The sequence below is a fragment of the Triticum aestivum genome, chromosome 4D (assembly GCF_018294505.1).
Source record: "Triticum aestivum cultivar Chinese Spring chromosome 4D, IWGSC CS RefSeq v2.1, whole genome shotgun sequence".
Lineage (NCBI taxonomy): Eukaryota > Viridiplantae > Streptophyta > Magnoliopsida > Poales > Poaceae > Triticum > Triticum aestivum.
This window is the reverse complement of record NC_057805.1, coordinates 45,080,518-45,087,658: the sequence shown is the minus strand read 5'-3', so window position 1 is coordinate 45,087,658 and position 7,141 is coordinate 45,080,518. Positions and strand designations below refer to the sequence as shown.

Below are 7,141 nucleotides of genomic sequence, written 5' to 3'. Positions count from 1 at the left end.
GAAAGGGTTCTGCGGAATACGTCAAAGTTTTACAAAATAAACAACCGATCGTTCAAAAAAAATGCTAGCCACGCACCAGTCGGCCCACAGCAAGCCTAGTCGGCCCACTGCAGGCCTATCGGCCAACTACAGGCCGACTGGGCCTTATCTGGTCGCCGACAGCCCAATCGGCCAGCAGCAAGCTGATGGGCCACCAGTCGGCCTGCTGTGGGCTGACTGGGCTCAGTCGGCCTGCAGCGGGCCGACGGTGTATTATTATTGAAAATTCTTTTTTCAGCGTAATATTTCTGTAATTTACAAAAAAATGTATTATTTAAAAAAATTAGCCATATTAAGCAGGGTTCATTACACACTTGATTGAACAAGTCACACATGCACCTTGGTTATTACAGCATTGATAAAGAGTAATGAAATCATCTCCACAAAAAGAAGGGGGAAAACAGTGATCGTGGATGTAGTGGCTAATCGTCATCTCGAGCTCAATGCATCCACTGTTCCAGATGCCGGGACAATCTTCGTCGTCGTCACCGCCGTCAGTAACCACTGTATTTTTTTAGCCTCACCTCACAATTTGAGTGCAAAATTCAGAAACAAAGAGAGGAAGTGGATCGAGAGGACGGGAAGGAAGAAAAGCATACCTGGCAGCAGCGGATCCCACACCAGTGCTCTTCCAGGATCCACCTGACACTGCTTCCCTAGCCCTACTACGAGGAGGCAACATAATCAGGTCTCCCAATAACAGAATCCTTCATTGGTGCCTTGCTGGACACACAAAAAATGCATGACCGTGTTGGCCCCATAATCAGGTCTCCCAATAACAGAATCCTTCATCGGTGCCTTGCTGGACAAGAGTGCAGCTGGTGTAGTGAAAGTTAGCTTTATCAATTTTAAAAAATAATCGACAGTATAATTTTATCCAAAACTCCTGCTTCTCCCTACACCAATATGTCAAATCAATTGAAAGGCTTTTCTTTACCGGAGCTTGCTCTCCATGGAGTTTCAGTTCATTTCATAGTCATGCTTAAGTTATTTGATGTCCCTTTTATGCTCATGTTTCAAATAAACACTTGTTATGTTGATTTTATGGGTCAGCAGAAGCTTGTGATACATTTAACCACCTCTTCCATTGATAACAGTATTATATTTGCTTTTCCTAATTTTTCCTTCAAACTTCAGGATTCTGTGTGAAATTTTCAGCTGAATAATAGCAAATCAGAAATAGTCCGAGACACACATGAATTAAATTGCATATAAACCTACCATTTGCCATTAAACGTAATCTCTTACAGATTTCAAGCTCTAATAAGGAATAAAATTAGATCAATTTGTACAATTTAGAAATTAATATAGAATGGAAGGCAACCAAATTCACAAGCTCTAGAGCACTTGTTTAAGCTGTTCCTATGAGAAAAATAGTACATTGGAGTCCGAGGTGTCAAAACAAAAGAAATTATAGTCCTCCCATCAACTCAATCTCCTAGGTGTAAAGGACAACATACAAATTGAAGCCAAGATCATCAACTGAACTAATTTCATCTACATCCAGGAGTTAACATCTGAGATGAAAACTAATTTAGTTGAGCCATCATTTCAGAATTAGAAATTTATCAACCTTCATGTAGCAACCTACCTAGTTGGTGAATTTGAATAAGGTTTCCGTGTGCAACCTTCTTAAACGCTCATTATCTGTGCAACACAAATAATCAAACTCAATGCTTCTTCCGACCTCAACAAGCAATGGAAATTACGTATCATGCAATTTTGCACTAAGACGAAAGAAAATACTGGAGAAGAATGCTGAAATTTCAGTGAAACCTCTCTTGAGATCTGCTATATGCGACTTAGAAGCTTTACTCTGCTTGGGTCAGAGCTGCAGTCCATTCTTAGAGCCTGTTCGCAACCTCTCCAATCTCAAAACTCCACTCCGAGCTGTAGAGGAGACGAGACCTCGGTTTGAGCCACTCCCTGATTTGTGCTGCCGCTCCCTCCGCTCCGGGAGCCGCAGTTGTGGAGCGGACAGAGTCCGAACAGGTCCTTAAAGCCTGGGCATGCATTAGTGCATCTTTATACCCATGTTCAAAACAATGAAATAGTAAACCATAGAAGATCAACACAGCGCAGGAAATAAATACTTAGACATATATCATCTTCCTTAGACAATAAAAACTGGTAGATTAGATGTCAAGTGGCAACACTCGAGTTCTGGAAGGAGTAGAAATTAAAAACATCACTCTCTCCTGCCCCCACAGACTATCCTACATGTATTTTGGTTCACATAGGAACTGAAATAAGTGTCCACGGTCCAGCAAGTAATAATTTGCAGAGGGTTCGACATGTTGAGCATTGGAGTTGAACTACTGTGGAAATTTCCCCGCACAACATCTCTTCACTGTAAATAGGAGAGACAATCTTCAACATAACCAATTGTCTACAACATTCTAAACCACAGGATCAGCCAAATATGCAATCCAACTTGAAGGGAAGCTGCTGTAAATACAACATTAACTCCCTGGACGCTAACTGCTCTAGATTCCACCAATGTCGTCAAAGATTACTATCTATTCGACGCTCTGCATCTCATAGGCATTTCATCTGACACCTGAGCTTGTGGAAGTTCAGCAGGAGTGACTCACGTCTACGCCTATATTGGCATCTATACATCAGCGACAGTAGCACAAGCTAGCAGCAAGCACAAAATAAAGTAGCAAGATAGCAGCAGTACGAGGAGAAGCTCAACAAATGGCTTGGCTTTACAGCCTACAGGTACACTGGGATTTGTTTCTCGCTATACAAAACTGCCAGCATTAATCTTCAGAAACTCTATATTGTAATAAATTCAATGACAAGGAGAGAGAGAGATCAGGAGCAGAGGGGGAAGAAGATCACCTTGGCATCAACCATTGCTCGATGTTGGTGGTCGCAGCATGGTGAGGAAACCGGCACCAGGAATCTCGTCCAGACCGCTCTACCGCCTCCTATGTCGACGCAGATAATAGATCGAAACCGCCGCCGCCTTCTCCTCCCACCTGCTCACCGTGCCGCCCTGGCGTGCATTTGAGGCACGGGAGCGCCGTTAGGAAGAAGAGCAGCACGAGAGAGCACGACAGAAGACAAAGACGACCGGACCAAAGCGCCGGAGCATCACCGGTGATGAGGAGGTCGACCGCACCGAAACCGTAGACGGGTAAATCCGATGCGGGCAACCACATGAAGATGGGATCGATGAATCGATGCAATGGATCATATAGAGCGCGAGGAGAGGAAGAGATTGGTAGCCACCACGGCGGCGGAGACCGCCAGCGTTCGCCGGAACCGGCCGACGAAGGCGGCGGCGAAAAAAGGGAACGGGAGAGAGAGAAGTGAGAGATATGGGGGGATCGGGGTGGAGGGGACGACTCAGGTAACACCTTTTTTTCTCTATTCGCACAGTAAAAGACAGGTGGATGCAGCGAGGGGGTGCCCTTATCGCGACCGTTAATGGGTTGTATGGTGAAGACAATAACAGCCTCAGAGCAAGTTCTTCTTTTTTATGGGTATGTTTTTCCTAGGCAATAACACCCTAAGATATTTATCAAGGAAAATAATAGGCAGTACAATGAACGAAAAACTAGACCAGAACGGTCAGCAAAAGCTAAAAGTTCATTTTAATTCATACTAACCTCGTTCTTCTTCTGCTATTCGTTGGAGATTAAAGATTACACTCGACAATTCTAAAGAAAATACATATGCAAACTCACTCGTCATATTAAAAATTGCACTAGACTAGTGACCAATGGTAAAGAAAATAGGCACATGCAAATGCACACATCATATTAAGCTTTGAAGACCGGTTGTGGCGCTGTCTTTTGGAGATTAAAAGTTGCACTGGACCAATTGTAAACAAAATAGACATGTGTAGACACTTTCATCATATCAGGCTTAGTAGACCACAATAGCCACTGAACCTTTAAGACGGAAGCTCTGAAGACCACAGTAGCCATTACTCTCTCTCTCCATACTAGGCTTTGAAGATCACAGTACCCACTCATTCCTTAAGACGCAAGCTTTGAAGACTACAATAGCCAATGTCTCGGTGTAGTGAAAAATGAGCCGAGTAAGGGTTCTCATATTTGACTTGACGAGTGCGAAAGGTAATGAAGCTAGCCAAACCGAGTAAGATCCGCTTAGGTAGCTAGAATGTAGGGTCCCTAACAGGTAAGTTACAGGAGGGAGCTAGTTGATACAATGATGAGGAGATGTGTTGATATCCTTTGCGTCTAAGAAACCAAATAGAGGGGATAGAAGGCGAAGGAGGTGGAAGATATTGATTATAAACAAGAGCGTCAAGTATGGCGTAGTAGCCGTCAAGAGTCGAGCGGACCAGATTATCCTCATTAAGCTGGTGGATGGGGACTTCGATCTCAATGGTATCAGCGCGTATGTCCCACAAGTAGGCCATAGTGAGGACAAGGAGTTCTGGGAAGGCCTGGAGAACATGGCTAAGAGTGTACCTATTGGCGAGAAGCTCTCCATAGGAGGAGACCTCAATGACCACGTGGGTACATCTAACACAGGTTCTGAAGGAGTGCATAGGGGCTTTGCCGATGGCATCGAGATACAAGGAGAAGATGCCTTAAGCTTTGCTCTACCCTACGACATGATCGTAGGCTAACACCCTATTTAAAAAGAGAGAATATCACCTAGTGACTTTTAGTAGTGTTCAACACTCTAGTTAGATTGATTTCATCATCTCGAGAAGACAGGACATGCGTGCTTGCCTAGATTGTAGGTGATACATGGAGAGTGTTGTCCCTCAACATAAGCTTGTGTTGGCTGACTTCTGCTTTCAGAATCGTGTCCAATGGGAAAGGCGCACCAAAGTCAGTAGAATGAAGTGATAGAAGCTCAAGGGGTCATTAAGGAGGGCCCTTGGGAGGAAGAAGGCTATGCAACCAATACATGGACGAAGATGGCGACTTTGCATTCATAAGGTGGCTTTAGAGGAGTTTGAAGTAGCCAGGGAAAGTAGAAGCGAAGCTAAAGATACCTCATGGTGGAACGGCGATGTCCAGAAGGCTATTAAAGAGAAGAAAGACTGTTTCAGACACCTACACCTACATAGGAGTGCAGAACACATAGAGAATTACAGGGTGGCAAAGAAGATCGCAAAGCGAGCTGTGAGTGAATTAAGGGGTCAGGTGTATGAGGATCTCTACCAGCTCTTAGACATGAAAGAAGGACAAAATGACATCTATAAGATGGTCAAGATCCCAAGAGGGAGTTGAGGGATATCAACCAAGTCAAATGCATCAACAACGAAGCAGATGCTCCTAGTGAAGAATGAGGAGATTAAGCATAGCGGTGGGAGTACTTTGATAAGTTGTTTAATGTTGAGAATGAGAGCTCTACCATTGAGATGGAAGACTCCTTTGATGATACCAGCAAGCGTATTGTGCAAAAGTCTAGGGAGTTTGGGGTCAAGGAGGCTCTAAAATGGATAAAAGTAAGCAAGGCGATGGGCCCTGATTGTAACCCATTGAGGTGTGGAGAGGCCATGAAGACATAACAATAGTATGGCTCACTAAGTTTTTCAACCTTATTTTCAGGCAAATAAGATACCATAAGATGGAGACGGAGTATATCAATACATATTGTAGTAGTGGATTTTAACCCTACTTAAGGTTCCACCCCTTTCCCACATGGAATGACACATCACTAGCCATGATAATCAAAGTCAGTCAAAAGGGATAAGACCACATAAAAGAATAAGTCAAAGAAGAAGGCAAGAGGGCAAAGGGGCCCAAGACCAAGCAAGAAGGGCCAGCTTGGTGTAGGGATTTCCCCACTAAGAGCCTGTTTGGCTCATCTCCTTAAAATTCAACTCCGCTCTAGAAAATAAAAGCCAAACAGGGTAGCTCCACAATATGCCGCTCTACAAAAAAAACTAAAATCTGAGGTACAACGTCTAGTTTTTTATGAAGCTCTTCAGGTGGTGCTCCAAAAAGCCTCGGCACCCACGCTGGAACCACCTGAGGCACGGGGGCCAAAGGCCACCTCACTGCAGGAAGCTTTGCCCCGTCGAAGGCCATATAGGACCCGCGCTCCATCGCTATGGCCTTGAAAGCGCTGTCAGTGTGCCGGATGTCAATATTGACTCCATCCGAGCTTGGGTCGACTAGCTCCAAGACAACGTTGCTGGCATTGGTCCAAGACCAGGGCGTTCGCCCCTGATAATTAGGGAGAGCATCCAACTCAAACCCCACCATCGTAACCACTCCAGACGAACCACAAGGGAATCGGCTTTGGTGCCGCCTACACCCCTCCGACAGTTTTTCCGCCTCTTGGGGCACCATGGCCCCACCCGTATTGGGGACCACACCTCACTGTGATCCCGCCATACACAAGAGGGCCGCCGGGGGGAAACATGTAGGCAGGAGACACTTGCCTCAGGGAGGGCGAACAAGAGAGTCACCTTTGGAAAGCCAAGCCTGCATGGAGCATGATGAGCGCACTCATGCCGAGTTAGGGGTACGTCGAGATGCCTCCGACGAAAGACTAGTGCAGAAAAGTTGTCCACGGAGGCCTCTTGGAGTCGCTCCACCAGTAGAGAGCGGAGCCCCTCCCTCGAGGGACCTTCCAACGGAGAAAGTGATGACTCCCATGGCACCGACAGCGTCGCCATAGAGTATGAAGTGAGTCTTGCAACACCCTCTCGACGGAAATAAGGGAGGCGCCCTTCCCCTTCAAGTTTAAGCAACCCTACATCAGGCCTTTCTTCGGGGACTCCAATCCTTTGTAGTTCCTGGAGGTGTACTCCACCACAATTTTAGCAGCAGAAGGCGGCCCCATGGAGATGTGCAACCTCTTCCCATTCGGGCTCTCCGGGATCGCACATACATGGTTCTTCAACTTGAGGAAAGGCTCCATCTGCTTATGGGAGTGACTCCAAGAGGCCTCGGTGACAACTTTCAGGGAAACTACGTGCAGCCGCTTATGTCGAGCATGTTGTTGATCCTTCAAAAGAAGACATGAGAATCCATCTATGACTTCAAAAGATTCTCGTGGGTCAGGAGCCAGATCACCTAACCCCCGACTCTACTGTCATCCACGCCTTTCGTCAAGCCTTGTTGTAGGGAGAGCTAAACCGGGCCCTCAGCCGTCG

At 45.8% G+C, this 7,141-nt stretch overlaps 1 long non-coding RNA gene across 2 annotated transcripts; it reads right to left on the bottom strand.

Moving 5' to 3' along the window:
* Positions 1 to 293: 293 nt before the first annotated feature.
* On the bottom strand, positions 294 to 3,418 carry LOC123096072 (uncharacterized). Of its 2 annotated transcripts, XR_006446460.1 has the most exons (3): positions 2,887 to 3,418; positions 1,816 to 2,042; positions 294 to 1,686 (listed from the first exon to the last, which is right to left on the bottom strand). It is a non-coding gene; the product is annotated as an uncharacterized lncRNA (long non-coding RNA). The 2 variants fall into 2 exon arrangements; XR_006446459.1 differs by having other exon boundaries at positions 294 to 2,042.
* Between the last annotated feature and the right edge of the window lie 3,723 nt (positions 3,419 to 7,141).